The sequence below is a fragment of the Ictidomys tridecemlineatus genome, chromosome 5 (genome assembly GCF_052094955.1).
Source record: "Ictidomys tridecemlineatus isolate mIctTri1 chromosome 5, mIctTri1.hap1, whole genome shotgun sequence".
NCBI lineage: Eukaryota > Metazoa > Chordata > Mammalia > Rodentia > Sciuridae > Ictidomys > Ictidomys tridecemlineatus.
In genome coordinates this window covers 116,272,952-116,289,699 of record NC_135481.1, presented here as the reverse complement: position 1 = coordinate 116,289,699, position 16,748 = coordinate 116,272,952, and the positions used below count along the sequence as shown (strand labels likewise).

The 16,748-nt window shown below is 49.0% G+C and overlaps 1 long non-coding RNA gene across 1 annotated transcript; it reads left to right on the top strand.

Annotated features, from left to right (window-relative positions):
• Positions 1-10,608: 10,608 nt before the first annotated feature.
• Positions 10,609-11,919, top strand: LOC144377942 (uncharacterized). Its single transcript, XR_013439279.1, has 2 exons — positions 10,609-10,787; positions 11,288-11,919. It is a non-coding gene; the product is annotated as an uncharacterized LOC144377942 (long non-coding RNA).
• The last annotated feature ends 4,829 nt before the right edge of the window (positions 11,920-16,748 follow it).

The window sequence follows — 16,748 nt, the reverse complement described above, 5'->3', positions numbered from 1 at the left end:
TGGTTTATAGTTTCCTGTGTGTCATTAAAGAATAAGCACCACAGCCAACTCCGATTTTATTTTGATTTATTTTAACCATTTCCCTGCTCTGAGAATTCCTCTCTAGCCTGCCCCCACGCATTGGAGCATTTCTCTGGGTAATGCCTGTGTGGATAGCACTGGGGTGACCAAGGGAATAGAACAATCTAGATGAAGGAGCAGGGAAGGAAGGAAGGGACGGAAGGACTTGTCACATGGTTGAATGAAGGTCCACCATTTATAGTGGACACCACATTTGAAGAATTAGAAGCTTAAGTACTGAGCTGCTTTCCGAGTGGGAAGAACACTGGTTTTCTGGCTTCTAGCATCCAGCTCCTCTTATTTTTGTTATTGTTTTGTGCTTTTGCTCTGTATTTTTGACCAAAGTCAAAGTCCCTTTTCTTTAGAGGTATTCAGAAGTCTTCGAGGACATTCAATGGAGAAACCAACATGGCCCTCCAGTAAAACTGGTCGTGCACTCGAGCTTCCTGCACAGGGTCTCTGGTCTCTTGCAGGCTCAGGGAGCTCCTTCCACTGAGGACCTCTGCTTGCCCCAGAGGGCAAGACTCTCTGAGAGTCTCCACCCAGTTTTTTGAGCTGAGACCTCCATTTCTGCAACCCTCATATGACCTCAACTCTGCCAGTGTGCGTACCTAGGAGAAAGCCTGAAAGTCTCCTGGAAGGACGTATCCTTCTGCCCTCTGATGGGGGAAACTTGGGTTTGGTTCCTCTCCATAGTGAGAAGGCTTGGGTTTGGGCAAGTCATGCCTGTTGCTCTGCTCAGCGTTTAAGCTATCTCCAGATGGCTGCTGGTGCTACTGGCCACCCCTTCTGGGGGACACTGATGACAGCATCCACAGGCTCCCCTATCTGTTCTCAAACTCGAGCCTTAAAATAAGCTGTGTAGGACAAGACTGCTTCCTGAATTTTTTAAAAAAAATAAGAGGAAACAAAGATTTAGGAAAGCTACGTGTCCTTCTCAGGGTCATGGGAGTGGACTCAGGGTGCACTGCCTCTTTAGTAACAATAGCAGCCCTGATATACTGTTAGGAGATGTCACCTCCATACATGAGCCCTAACCCAAGTGTGGCAGATGCTAATGCCATCACAGGGCTACAGGATGTTCCTTCCATGCCTCTCCCCTCCAGCCACATCAGGAAGTTTCAAGAAAGACATCGTTACAGGGCCAGCCAGGTGTATTTTCAGGAATTGTATGAAACCACGGTGCAAGAGCAAGTCTGTCCACTGGTATTGCTGGGAATAGGGATGAAATAAGTCTGGAGACTCTAGGGAACATCAGTAGAGAGAGGTGATTTAGGAACAGATCAAATGAAGAAGAGAGCAAGACATAAGAAAGAGAAAAATAAGACCTGGCAATACTATTTGAGCCTCTGGATCCAGTCATACCTGAAACTATCTGGATTTTTGCATGATATCTGTATCTGGCTATATATTGCTGCATGGCACTCCACCTTAAAATTTAGTGGCTTTAAGCAGTAATTTATTATCATCTTCATGGTTCTGTGGGTTGGTGAGCTTAGCTGGGTGGTTCCTGCGTGGTCTTTGATGCTGTGGTGCTCTGAAGTCAGCTGAACTGGATGTAGAAGATGGCCTCTTCCCTAGCGTGTCTGTTGGCTGAGTTAGCCTTGCTGGACCGGCTGGGGCCTGACCAGGCATCTCTCTCCATGCAGCCTCTGTGCATGGCTGGCTTGGACTCCTCGGAGCACAAAGGTCTCAGAATAGCAGGACTTCTTACCCAGGATCTGGCTTTCCCCAGAGTGGGACAGGGTGGGAGCTGCAGCATGTCTGCCTCGAAGCCAGGCAGCATCATCCTGCCATCTCTGCGGGTCACAGTCCGTCAAGCAACACCAGCACATGAATTCTGGCTGGCGTGATTCACTGGGAACCATCTCTGGAGAAGAGCCGCCACAGTATGCCAGCCAATAATGTGCCCAGGATGACCCTGGAGCCGGGTTCTCACCCGCAGCCACAGCAGGATCGAGGTCAGCCCAGATGACGGCACAGCTCCGATCTGCCCTGTCCCCTGCTGCAATCCTACCTGTCCAGTAGGATTGGTGCTCCCCTTCCCCAGCTTCCCCTTCCCCGGCCAGGCCAAGTCTCCCTTCCTGAATTCTGAGTTAGAAACCAACAGAAAGAACCAGCTAGAGCCTGAGTCACCACAGAGACAGCTCCAGGAACCTAGGTACAGAGGGGCCACACCAAGTCACTCAGCAAGTGACTGGACTAGTGTCCCCCTGGATTTCTGGCTAGGGCTCAGGTGGGCGCAGCTTTGAGACCTGGTGGCCGACACCGATTTTACATTGGGAATTTGCGAAGCCTACTTTGCACTGGGCCATTGTCACAGGGAAACCACCACTCTGCCCCCAAAAGAAGGTAAGAATAGGACTACGAAAAGAGACATGGTGAATTAAAATGCAGCCCGTGCTTGGTGACAGGCCTGGGTTCTACAACAAGGACTGCAAGTGGCCGCAAGCCTCCAGTCCTGTCTGTGAAATGGGATGATGTCATCAACCTGCCCCTGCGGTGGCTCTCCATGCAGGAGAGGCCGCGAAGGGCTTTGAAGACAGGAGGTTGGGCACAGGCAGAGGACAGCGTCATTAAAAGGTCAGGTTGCCCTCGGGTGAGAAGATGGGAGGGCAGGCGGCTGATCTTATGGGCGCTGCCACCACCCCGCCTGCCCTTGCTCATCCCCCAGCGCTCCTCGGGCCCACAGGATGGGTAATCCCTGCGAAGTCGCCTCGCAGCCCAGGGCTTAGGAGAGACTGGCCCATCATATCCCCCACTCCCCACCCACCACTAGCCCCGAGTGGGGAAAGACGTGACTAATTGTGCCCACAGTTGCCTCCTGGCATGGACAATTAGCCACCTGCATCTAATTCTGAGGGACCCAGAGGCTAATTGCATCTGCCAGACCCCACGGGCTGTGCGTGTGTGCGCGCGAGCGGCGTGCATGTACATGTGCATGTGACCCGGGACACCAGGGCAAGGCTGCGTAGATGGGAGGTATTGCCACATTTAACGTCTGAGCACAAAGCACTGGGGCCACGCTGTGGTGCTTCCTCTGCAGGAGGGACTTAGAGTTCCCCTGGGCAGGGGGCAGAACCACGCCTCCTTCTGCACCACTTGAAGGTAGAGAGCCGCCAGGTGCCTTCTCTGCTGGCTCAGGGCTGGGTGCACAGGAAGTGTCACATGATCCCATGACATAGGCGAGAAAGTGAACCCGTGAACCAGTGAAAGGCAGCACTGCTTCTCAAGGGCGTTCAGTGGCTTCAGCCAGGCAAGGAACAGCCCGGACAGCTGGCAGCCACAGGCTAGGAGAGAGGCGTGGAACCCATCCTCCCTTGAGCTCCAAGGAGGACCCAACTCCACTGAGGTCTTGGTTTTGGACTTGCAGCCTCATGACTTCAGTGGGGTGCATTTCTGTTGTTTGAAGACGTCAGACGGGCAGTGACCTGGTACTGCAGCCCTGCAAGGGGACATACCTGCCACGCAGAAGCTATGTGAAGAGCAAGCAGCAGATGTGTCACAGGAGCCACCACCCCAGCGCCATGAGTGGCCAGCAAGTGAGCTGACTATGAAGAAGACCAGAGAGACTTTCCAGCCTGGACTGAGCTGTTACTGGAGAACATGCAAATTTATTTCTAACTAGAAAAGAAACATTTAAAAATTTGGTGCTAGTGAAACAGCAGACTTCAGGCTTGGGGATTTGCCCCATAGTGAAGGTGACCAAATGTCCTGCTTTTCCTGGACAGTGTTTATCCCTATTGTCCTATATAATTATTTGAAGGCCCCCTATGGTCTCAGGAGCATCTGGTTTGAATAGTAAATTACATGGGTGTCCTACCCATGAACCATAGGTTTCCTGACAAGCATTCAGAACAGATCTGCCTTAGCCCACCCCTAAGCACGTCTCCAGCCCCATGGGTAGCTTGGATCACATTGGGCAGGCCTTGACTCTACTCGCATGCCTACCTCCATGTGGGGAGGACTTTTGGCCATTATGACTTGCTTCCCTGGGATCCTGATCCCAGCCCGGTGACTTGCTTTGGCTAAGGGGATGTTAGTGGGCAGCTGAAAGTACCTATGCAACTGGCGTGCCTGTACACCTACACATCAGAACAAAGCTTCTCTCCCCTAGCTGCTGCCTCTTCAGTCTGCACCCCGGCGGTGTAGACACCCAAGGAGCAGATCTGAGCTCCGTCCTCAGAGAAGCCAAGCTGGACAAGTCCTGTCTAGATCTGCTGAACCCAAGCCAACCCACAGAGGTGTGAAGAACAAAGGGCACTGTGGGTGTCTCTGAGGTCCCGTGATTGCTAGTTACTCGGCGACAACACCCTGCCATTTGATCCCAGGATGTTTGTGCTTACTCTCAACTCCTTGGGCTCCAACTCTAGACTCATAACCCAAGGTTCAGGATCCTGAGCCTCCCACAAAGCTGGAGCCTTGGCCCAACTCTCCATCCTGCCTGGGGGGAGGCCTCTCCATGTCAGGTTCCAGGCTTGGGAAGACAGAGATCTGGAAAACAACAGCAGCTCCCTTGTTGAACTGGAATGGACTAATTACATGTCTGGGAACCTTCTGGACAAACATTGTCCAGAAGAAATAGAATGTGAACCACAAAGGTAAACTAAAGTTTTCCAGTAACCATTAAAAAAAAAAAAGGTAAAAAGAAACCTGTGAATTAATAATATTAAATCTATCTCAACACACCCAACATGTTAACCAATGTGTAACCCACATTAATTACTTAAAATAATATTATCCTATATTTCTAACATTCAATAAATGTGTGTGTATTATTGTATATTATTTACTTTCCCTTAAATATTAAGTCTTGGAAGTCTCCTGAGTATTTAATGTGTTCAGCTTGTCTTGCTTCAGACCAAGCACATTTCCAGGGCTCGGCTTTCACCTGTGGCTACGGCTGCCATATTGAATAGCTCGACTCTAAACAATGGAAGTAGAGTTCAATGTCACCACCTATTTGAAAAGTATCTGGTACAAAAGGACTCAGTAAGAAGTCATTGGGTGATACGCATAGGTAGTATTTTAAAGCTGGGGTTGGTGGGCAGAACTATGGTTACAAAAATTAAGAAAACTTTATAGCTTCTACAGATAACATTTTTATTAAAACAATATTTTAAAGGTGACATTTCGAAGGACCCAACAGGCTGGTGCTATGCCTTGCTAAAAAAAGGGTCACACATGACTCAACTGAATCTTCAGGCAGCATTTCCCAAACTTGTGTGACCATGGAGTGTTACTTAAATTGTGCGTTTTTGTCAGGGTGCCAAGAGATGCTCTTGCCGTGTCATTTAAATTAAAGCAGACAGCAAAAAAATGGTCTCGTAGTTGAATTAATTGCTGTAAGAAATTATCAAAATCTGATCCATATGCTTAATAAAAAGTAAACATTGAGAAATGGCACCAACTACAGTTAAAATTATGAGATAAAATGCTTAACAAAGACTGGCAATTGTCAACCAGGAAGCCCAGAACTTGGCAGTGGGCAGGCACTGGATGCAACCTGCTGCTACTGGGCCGCTTCCGGGAGGTCATCTGTCAAGTGCTGAGACCCTCTCCCAAGGATAGATTAGCACCCACAAATAAAAGCCACTCCTGGTCAAAGATTTAGCTGGGGGCAGGCCCTGCTCCAAGCCTCTGAGGCAGACACCACAATTGGTGCCACTTCCTGGACAGAATCCTCGCCCTGGTTGGGTGGTGCCTGGGGATTCCAGCTCCAGAGCCAGGCTCCTGTTGCGACACACCTCCTTTCTCCTCTGACGGTTGGAACAAGTATAAGGAAGTTCAGCATGTTTCCAGTGCATACTTTAAAGTGAATTTAAGTTGGAAAATGCCATCAGCTGTGACGTTCCTCTCTTTCAGAACATCCGTGAGCATCTATCTCCTGGAACCTTCTTATGCCATGGAACAGAGTTTGGGAAGCGGTGTTTGAGACACACATGCAAACTCCATTTAGTGCTGCCATGAGCTACGTTAAGCCATTTACTGATCACCTCAATCACCTCCCTGCTTTCCCCACCCCTATTTCCAAAAGGGCAGCTTACAATAGAAATAGGATATAGTTGGATCAAGCAGGGGGAAGTACTGAGGTGATGCCACAGAAACCAAGCCCAGAACTTCCCCAATCTCCCCACCAGCTGCAGGCCCTGGAGCTCACATTGTCTAGAGGTGGATCCAGCGAATGTCGCGAGAACCAATTTCTCTTGGCCCAGCGCCCTACAATGCATTTGTCATAGGGACATTTGCATAAGTGGCATTGAACAGAGTAATGAATTATATCCCCAATAGTCATTTTATAAAAAATGCAGCGACATTCCTTGGGTGGCTCTTCCTATATCACCGTGTAACCTTTGCTGAGGGCAAGATATGAAAGTCCTGTCCCACAAAGGCGCTTCTAGAGGGGAGTTTAAGTAGCTAGACTGCCCGAATTCTAGACAAAAGACACTTCTGGAGTTTCAGTGGAAGCTGTTTTCAAGTCTGTCCACGCAGACAGATATCTCCCTGGCCTTTCACGGGGGCCTTAGCCCACCCACCTCCAGTCCTTCCTCCAGTGTCCCCATAGTGACTTTCTAACCCAGATCAGAGTTTGTCCTGTCTTGCTCAAAAGCCTGACACTGTCCTGCTAGAACGTGGAACAATTGCCTTGTCTGTTTTTTTTTCTTCCTTATCTCCACCGCACATGATAACTGCTCCATAAATGTTTACTGTCAAATAAAGGAATCATTCAAAAATGAACGATAAAGGTCTCCAGTCACTCTGCCAACTTGCCACCCCCACTGGTCTTTCTCTGTGCCTCTGCTGACCTGCCTGTGCCTGGCAAAATCGCACTCAACGTCGTCTCCTATCCCCTGGAGGGAATTAACCCTCTCAAGGTCTCCCCAGCACCCAGTGCAGACTTCTGCTCACTGGGGGCAGCAGACAAAAAGGTGGGTTCTGATGTCAGGAACCTGGGCTTCAAGGGCTCTGGAACGTCACCCACATGGGCTGAGCCTGTCTTCTCATCTATAAGAGAACAAGGCAGGAATGAGAAGAAAGCGTGGGTTCTGTGAGTTGTGAGGAGCTACAGTCGTGCCAATGTGTCCAGCTGCCCCTCCACCCTGCAGGCTGCCTGTGCTGAGATACTTTTCGGATCCATGTCCACCCAGGCTTGCAGCGGGGGGCCTTGCCAGGAAGGGCTGAATAAACACCTGCGGGTTTGAACGCAAGGGATAGAACACATGCCCTGTACGGCTGCTGCCCTGGCTCTCGAACCCACATTTTTGGGGGCAGTATTCACGAGAATCCACAATTAACTCTCAATACTTCAAATTTCTTTGATTTCATGGTTCTAAGTATAGAATAACCTTTTGATTTTAAATAGAAATCAGGGAGCCGAAGACAAGTGATAGAAGTCTTCCAAGATACCCAGGCACGACTGCGGAGTTCAGGCGGGCGCGGGGCACCGTGGGGGAGAGCTGTCTCCCAAGCCTCCGCGTGCAGCCCAGTTCCGGAGAGCGGGGTCTGAGCGCAGGCTCCACCACGAGCAGGCACAGCCTGGGCCCAGAAGCCGATCAGCAAGAAACGGAGAGCACCTCAGGGGACCCTCCTACAGACAGTCTGTCACCCAGTGTTTTCACCATTGCATTTCAAAGTTTAATTAGAGAATTGCTTTCCGATGCCTAGATGCAATTAACCCCTTTGGAGCAGCCCTGGTGACACAGATGCGGCAGTGCCCACCACCGACCCGGCATAGCAGATCTGAAGAAAACATTCCTCAAGGAGAAGAATCACTGACAAATATTTGTGGGTTTTCAAGAGAAAACTTCTTTCCCGAATGTCACACACACAAAAAAACAGTTTCTTGTTTTGCGGGTCCTCTTTCACCAATGATGCCCACACCCAAGACAGCAAAAGGCCAAGGAGAATGCAAGATGCCCTGGACTTTCTAAAGCAATTTGCTTGCTTGAATGACCTTATAAAGCAATCTTTTATGTTCTTTGGCCCCTCACAGTATCCCCAAGAGGTGGATAGGAAAGGGGCTAAGATGCCCACCTGGCTCAGAGGGCACGACTCCATGCTCCAGCTGGGAAGAACCGGGCAAGATGCAAACCCAGGGCCCGGATACAGGCTCCCCTCTTTCTATGCCTTTGTCCTTTATTCAACAAGTATTTATGAAGCGCTTACTGTGTGCTAGGACCTAAGGATTCCACACCTCACAGGATACAGGAACTAACCACTCTAAAGGGACCCTAACCTAATGGAGGCCACAGACCCAGCCTGACTCAGGGAGCCCAGGAAAGGGTCCTCAGCAGAGGCAGGACTAGGACATTTAAGGAGGTGCTCTCTCTGAAGGGCATGCAAGTCCTGTCCCTGCTAGACGAGGCTCTGCTGATAAACATCTAAGGAGCATCTCTCTGGGGACAGCAGACCCCACTGCAGCCTGTGCCCATCCTGTGTGTAAGAGTCCCCACAACGACTGATGTCAAGCTCCTGAAGTGAAAGTCACTGAACCTTGGAGAGACACACAGGTGGGCTCCCTGCAAGCCACTATGAGCTGGCAGGGGCCAGCACAAGCCCACTCCAGCAGGCCACTGAAGTGACATGCAGACACAGAGCTAAAAACAGAATGGACATAAGGGAAGGGGTTGAGTCTGAGTGAGACCAGAGGCAGAACCCAGGACAGGCTTTTCTAGAGCTGCACTGTCCAACCCTGCAGTCACTAGCCACATGTGGCTTTTTAATTTAAATTACTTAAACTTAAAAATTCAGTTGCTCCGTGGCAGTAGACATGCTTCAAGTGCTCAACAGTCACAGGTGGCCAGTGACCTCCGTATTGGACAGCACAGTTAGAGACCATCTCCATCATGACCCAATGCTGGAGGCACTGTAGAACAGGAGGTAAGAGAAGTGGAAGAGGAAAGGTTATCTAAAAATAAACGTCCTCAGCTTCCAGCCTTACCAAGGGGATTACTCTCCAATGAAGGAGGGTGGGATGAAAGAAAGAGAAGTCAGGTATGGAGGCCTGGCCTGTGGTGAGACTCGTGCTGCATGGTCTGCTACCTGCCTCAAGGGAGTCTGCAGCCCTGGCCCAGAGCAGGGGCTCAATGCATGTTGGAGCAGGTGTGGGACACTGAGCACACTTTGGGAAGTGTCTGTCCAGATGCATCCCTAATTGCAATTAGCAGAGCCCAGTGCTGGTGCTACTGTTGAGGGAGGGGCTCAGGTGTGGGGAAGAGAGGGTCCAGTTTTGGATAAACCCTGAGGAAGCAGCTCAGTCATCCAAGAAGGTGCACAGTGTGCATTCTTCGAAAGCCTGAAGGGTGGGTTCCATCTCTGCCCAGGAAACCAACCCCATCAACCAAGGTCCATTTTTCTCCCCAAACCTGTGCCCTGTGCCTTGTCCCTTCATCTTCAGCCCTTAATTGCTTCTCTGTATTTCACGGCCCCTGTTGTGTCTGAGGACCTGGCTTCCCTCCATTGCATCATCTTTATTTTTCTTCTCAGAGCCCTGTCACTCTCTCAGCCACCTTAAAGGGGAAATAGAAAGGCGGCCGTTTTAATCTCTTCCCAAAGCAAATTCATCCTCCTTCCAGAAAAATCACAAGGCAAAAAGTGGAAGAATAAGGTGTGTGTGGGGGGTCACCCTTTGTTCCAACCACACAGAGACAGGAGGGTACAGTTCTGGTTTGTAACTTTTACCCAGGTGGCACTGTGATCCTGCTGCTGACGGGCTTTGAGTCTTCTCCCAGGTCCTAACACTCTTAGAAATGTGATTCCCCGTGGCAACATCAATGCTAGGTAGTAGAAAGACCATATTTACTTAAATAGTCCACTTCTGTTGGACAGTTAGGTTATTTCCAATTTTTCTTCTACATGTGGCAACTTGATTTACTTCTTTGGGCACAAAGCATTTCCCACATTTCAAATTATTTCTTTGGGCTGAATTCCAAAAAGTGGAATTACTGCATCAAAAGGTTTGAGTATTTTAAGGTTTCTTGATACAGATTGCCAAATTTCATTCCAAAGGGGCGGTACCAATTTATACCCCAAGCTCCTGGGTATCCGTGTCCCTCTCTGCTCCCTCACCAGTCTTGAGTTTTATTTTTATCTTTCCTTGCTTCTGAGGTGAATGTGCCAACTTCTGGTTTTGCTTTGAATGCCTCTGATTATCTGGGTGCTTGATCTTTCCCCAAATCACCACAAACCTTGAAAAGCTGTCTGGGACTGGATATGAGGGTGTACCTGGTGGAGAGGTCGCCAAAGTTCCAGCAAGATTGGCAGTTTCCTCAGAAGCCCAAACTTGTTCCACCTACGGCTCCTGTCCAGGACACTGACCCCTGGGTCTCCAAGCCAGTCCCATCACCTAACAAGGGCACAGTCCTTCCCTCTCCTAATGCCACCTCTGGAATAAGAACAGTGAGTTCAGAAAGAACTCACCCAATTTATCTGTGCTTTTAAAAGAAAACAAACAAACAAACAAACAAAACAGCCCCTGAGACCCCTGAGGTCTCAGCGCTCCCCTCCCAGGGTTTGGACAGAGACTCATTCCAACGCAGGGGACGAAGGCACAGTCAGCTGCATTGGGGATTATTAAACTGGAGGCCCGTGATTTATTTGTGAACTTCCCTGAGGAGCAAGAGAGAAGGAAAGGGGAGGGGCAGGAAGAATATAACAGAAAGATGAAGTTGGAGGCTGAGAAACATGTGGCGAGAAACGGTGAGACAGAAATGCAGAAAAAGTAAAAGGTAAAGAAGAAAAGGGAAAGTAGGCGGGGGCGGGCGACTTAGGGAGAGTGTGGAAGGGCACCCGCCCGCCGCCCTGAATAGAGGACGCAGAGTGAGAGTCGGGGGCTGCAGGGCAGAGAGGGAGACCCCAGAAACCCAGCGGCAGGAAGCCCAGGAGGCGCAGGGTCCAGCCAGCGACCCGAGCAGCAGGGAGAAGGGCAGGCGCTGCGTCCACAACACCCGGGACCTCCTCGGGGCCCAGGCGACCGCGGGCGGCGGCCAGACGAAGGCGGGCGGCGGCCGGGTCACGAGCCTCCCCGCCCCATGCCAGGGCAGCAGGAGCGATAGGCCCAGGGCCAGGAAGAAGCCCCCCAAAGTTTCTGATACAGCCGCCCACCTCTGCTCCGGGCCCTGGGGGGGCCTTGTGCAAACGCACTCACCGTCTAACCTCTCTCCCTGCGCCCCCTGCGCCCCCTGCACCCCCTGCCACCCTCTTGCTCCTACCCACTCCCACCCCGCAGGGTTGCGGGCGGCGGCGCAGCGGTGGCCAGCTCGTGGCGATCCCAGATAGCGACGCTAGAGGGCGCGCAAGGGTCGCCGCGCCGCGCCGGGTAGGCGAAGGTCCGCCCGGAGGAGAGAGGAAGACCGGCCTGCGGGGCATCGGACCGGTGGCGGGGGCTGCGGGGCGAGAGCGCCTCCGGGGTGGCTCATGGAGGTGCCTTGCAAAGAGATGTTGCGCACGTTATTTGTGGGAATGTTTGCACCCGGACTGACTCTTCGCAGGACTGAAACAAGCCCTGGTGAAACTAAGTGAGATCGGGGAAAGGGAGGCAGGGGTAAGACGCCCCCACCTCCAACCCAGGTCCAAAGTGCACCCCCAAAACTGCCCAGGGGGAGAAACAGATCCCGTCAGCGCCCCCTCCACATAACAGGCATATACACACCCCTGCAACGGGGCGGGGGGAGGGGGCCTAAAAAAAAGAAGAAGAAAAAGAAAGGAAGGAAAAAAGAAAAGAAAAAAAGGTTTGCACGAGGCTGAGGTACTTGAAATGATTTTTGTGTTGCAAATTGCTATGCTTTTACTGAGGGCTGATGAAAATAAATGAAGCTTCTCTCCCTCTTTTTGCTAATAAATGAAATGAAAAAAGCACCATTATCATGCCACCTGCTTCTAATTCCTAATTGTGGTAACTTAATTCTCAGATTGTTGTTAGCTGCTTAATATCGCAGGCTGCACAAGCAAAAAAAAAAAAAAAAAAAAAAAGTATGGAAGGCCGTTGGGGTCTCTTCGGCTGAGGAGGTAGCGGTGTGCCTGCTTGGGTTTTTGTTTGCTTTCCTGACGGTATCGGGAGAGATCTTTATGCTCTTCAGCTCTTCAGCAGTCCAAGGAGAGCTCAGGAGGAATAAAAGGGCTTCTGAGATGCTCCAAACTTAAACAGTCCATGAAAAACGGTCAATGACAAGGTCGTATTTCTCCCATACGGAAATGGAGCGGTGCATACTTCCTGTAAAAGAAGAAAGGATTTGTTTTTGTAAACTGATTGCTAAGTGCCTGCTATGACCGAGGGGACCATGCAGCTCCCTCGTGGACCTTTCCTTTGGTCCCCTGAAGGAAAACTTTTCTTGCTGCAGATGTAAGTGACAAACAAACCCTTCCCATCCTGGGAGGAGTGTGTGTGTGGGGGGGGGGGCACTGATTAAAATTTCTTCTCACCAAACAGAAATTACCAGATCCACACCAGAATTTTGCCAAAGTCCAGAGCTATATTTGGCTTCTTATTTAATTTCTGATTAAAACCAAGCTTGCTTGTGTCTAATGACCTTTCTAACTGTTGGAAAGTTCTAGAATATTGGATGCATTAAGGAGACATTGGAGGGCCTCCGAGAAGTCCAAATTTAAAAAAAAAAAAAAAAAAGCCTTTCTTTGGTGCAAGTTTGAAAAGTTAGAATACTTTCTTACAACCCAACACATTTTTCTTCTTGAGTTCTGTGCAGACAGCCAAATACCTTAAAATAATAAGTTTAATCAGGAATAATTTTTAACTGATTGTTATATCACGAAGGTGGAAATGGCTTCCGTGGAATCAAATGAAATCAATTTAATACTTATTGCTGTGGCCTCCCCCCCCTGGGGGGGGGGGACGGCGGCAGGGATTCCTCCTCTGTGAGTGGGAATGGAAATACCTTGGAAATGTGGGCCAACTTGCCTCAAAGCCAGTTTGGGACCTGAGGGAGAAAGCAGCCAGACTCCCATCCTGTGAGTGTGGCAGTGATGGCCTGTTGATGATAAAATCCTGTTTAAGCTAATGAGAGCCAGGTCCAGCTCTCCCCAGAAGGACAGCCTGCATGAGGAGAGAGCGGGATGCAGCCCTGTCTGAAATGTGAACAAAGTTCACAAAGGAGACACACAGATCTCAGCAACCGGGAGTCAGCCCTGAATCCAAAAAAAAAAAAGAAAGAAAGAAAAAGAAAGAAAGAAAACACTTGTGAATGAGACGCAGCAAGCTCTCAATGGAGCTGGAGCAGCAGGTGCTGTTTAAATAACCAAAATAAGGTTGCAAGCAACAGATCCGATGTTTGCTGGGTTCTTTCCTACACTGCATGACATTAGAAAGAGAGTGTGTAAAAATACAAGCCTGCATCTGCAGGCAAAGCTAGGCGGAGGGTAGGAGGTGCGGCAAATGAACCCCAAATTTGGGAAAATGTGCAGAAGCTTTGCTCTTTAAATCCTCCAGAACAGAAAGTGGAAAATATGTGTGTCTGGGTTATAGTGAGGAAAGATAGATGAAACATTGAATGCTAATGTGTATCATGATCAACCTAGAGTGCCTTATTTACATCTTAAGCTATTTGTTGCTGATTTTCCATGCAACTGTTTTGTACCGGAATTCTCAAAGCTGAGCCAGAAGCATGTAAATGACCCTGTGCAGCGTTTCTTGTGTCTTCTGGAAGATGCAGACACGCATGCACACGCACACATGGCTGATCCCACATCTGTGCACGCAGGCAGTGTGTACCCCCCTTTATCTGTACAAATCTCTGCCATCTCTATATTCCCAATCACAGGAGAATCTATGTATTTATTTCTCTCTTGAACTTGACTGTGAAACACAAGTCAACACTCTTAAATGTCATCTTTTAATACCTCATATAAAAGGCAAACTTTTCCTAACATTCTTTTCTCCGATCCTATTTAATGAACTCCCCCGAATGCTCCCTGTACCCAGTTTCATCTGTAAAGCTAAAGCATAATATTAAAAAAAATTTTTAGTATTAAAAAATGAAAGGAAAAAAGCAGGGGAAATATTTTGAAAGTCAATTAAAATTTTGTGTACGTTTTCATTTTTTAATGATAAATTAAGTTACTAATTTTGTCCGTGCTCTTTGTAGACACTGCAGGTTTAATTGCTAATTGTTAACTGCGAATGAATACATTTGCATATTAATTAGCTCCCAATTTACATTTTTAATTTGCTTCCTTCAAAAGGTGCAAGATAAAAGGTCGTGTTATTTTAAATAATTTATGCTTTATTGCATGAAATACGCTAATATGAAATGTGCCTACTAATTTTAACCCCTTTTCTAAGAAGGAAAATGAATACCATTAAGCAGGCAGAGCCGGTGGTGTTTTGAAAATCAGCATTATGCCATGTCGTACCTCAGCGACAGAACCTCTTTTCTGCAGCCTCCTTGGGCTGAAAAAATGAGTGTATTCTTTCCTTTACCGTCAGTTTAAAAAGTGATAATATATTTGAAGTACAAAACAGTTATGGGGGGGGGGGATGATCAGCGCTTTATCCAGGGAAAGACTCACAAAATGAGTCTTGTTTTCTAGTAAATACTGCCAGCACATGGAAGCCCTGAGCAGTGGAGAAGCATCCTCCAAAAGCCGCTGCGCGCCCCCACCCCCTGCAGCCTCCGTCCCTAAGCACCACTGCTCCTCATTTCCCTCCAGGCCCTGGATGCAAGGGCCTCACCCCTGCTTCTGGAATACCCACCCCGAGTTTTAACAGGACAGAGCTTGCTCTTTTCCAGTAGCTGACCAAAGAGTTCTCAGACTGTCATTTTCACTCCTCACCTGCCAATCAGCCTGACTGTAAGAAAATAAAGCCTGATTGTTAAAGCAGGGGGGTGTCGATCCATCGTGGCTTGGAGCGGGAGCATGCTCACTCTGGGAAGGGGCACACAGATTCGTGGATGTTGACCATTGTTGACAGAAACATCTCCTTTTATTTTAGTCCTCTTTTCCTTTTGTGTGATGTTGTTTCTAGCCATACCCACTAAAATGCTGCAAATATTTCAGAGAGCCTTTGTAATAATTTTTCTAGATAAGCATGCATTAAATTTTTTAAAAGGGGGGGGGCGGTGAGAAATAGAAAATAGGATTGTAGAAAACTATATTAACAATTTGGAGGAAATAGAAACCTGTCACTTTGCTCCTAGTGCCGAGTTTCATTCCTTTTCCTTCTGCTTTTTCTTTTCTTGTGATGGGAACCTTGTAGGTGAGGGCCACATAGAATAAAATCATGCTTCCAGGCGTTTGGATCTGGAGAGCTGCAGGCCAGCAGCCTGGGTAGCCTCCCCTGCACAGATCCAGGCCCCGACCCAAACTCTCCCATCAAAGCGCAGCCTTCCAGCCCTTGTGGGATGGGACGCACAGAACGTCCAGGGGTGGAGGCTCCTCAGCATTAGCCTGGCTCTTTGGAAGTGGTCAGCAGCAGAACTGAGTCAGCTATTCACCAGCAGGCTGATCTTCCCAGGCAGTTAGGATTTTCAGATAGAAAGGTTTCCTTCTGCTCCGAGGCACATCAGCAGAATGAGAGCTCATGGTAGATGCAACCTCGGCCACTCGCCCACCTGAAGGTGGGCGAACAAGAGACAAGGGGCTGCGGTGTCATTGTGCATGATTCCAATCTCGTCCAGACACCCAAACCATCCAAAATAATTAGCTGATGACCACATCTGCCTAACAGTGCAGGAGCTAGGTATGGGCATGGGGAAGGCAGCTCCTTTTGTGGAGCACAGGGGATAGACGGGTAAAAACAGGACGAGCAGGTTTCATCTGCAGCGAGGATCTGGGCTCTGATTCAGCTGGAATTGACACTGCTGTAAATTTGCCCGCGTGGACATGCAGATGGAAGACAGGCCCTCCCTGCATTATCCCCACCCAGGAGTCTCCTGTCTTTGCGTCTCTGAGGTGGAGGTTTCTCGTATTTCATAGTCTCCATCCCTCCTGTAAATCAGGGGTTAATTGTGATTCTTTCAGAGTGATGGAAGTAGGAACCCAGGACTTTTCTTCTTGAAGAATCGCTTGAAAGTTGCAAAGGGTGAGGAGGGAGGGACTTTATGAAATCCAACCGCACTGCCTTCATTGAGCTGTGTGTGTGTGTGTGTGTGTGTGCGCGCACACACGTATTAAAAACACGTTTGGTTCAAAGGTTTGAAAGTCCTGGCACAGTTTAATTAATAAAGCCACTTAGGATGGGTGCAAATCATGCACTCGGAGATTTGCACGCTGGCCTGGCCGTGCTGACATCAGCCTGGTTTGTTTAGTGTGATAGTCAAAACATTTTTTCTTCTCTCGGGTCATGTTGATCTGTAGAATAATTTGAATTCTCAAGCTGTTATCTATACATCATTCCCAATGGCATCCAAATGAAAGGGAACAATTTCATATTCTATAACCGAGCATGCCAAGTACGCAACAGGCAGGAGGGAGGGCGAGGGACTGGGGTCTGAGCCCCGAGCCCGCCAGGCCTGACCCGCGCCAGCCGCACGGTGGCCTCCCCTGCAGATTCTCTCTGTGCTGAGTCTTCTCCATGTTCAGACGCAGGGCCCCCACCCTCTCTGTCTGCCTCTTAAAAGGAAATCTTTCTTTCTGGAAAATTCCGACATGTTTGACAGATTTATTCCAGTGGGACTCTTCACTCCCCATTTTAAAGGAAACCACTTCTGGGGTGCACAGAGCAATCCTATATGTGC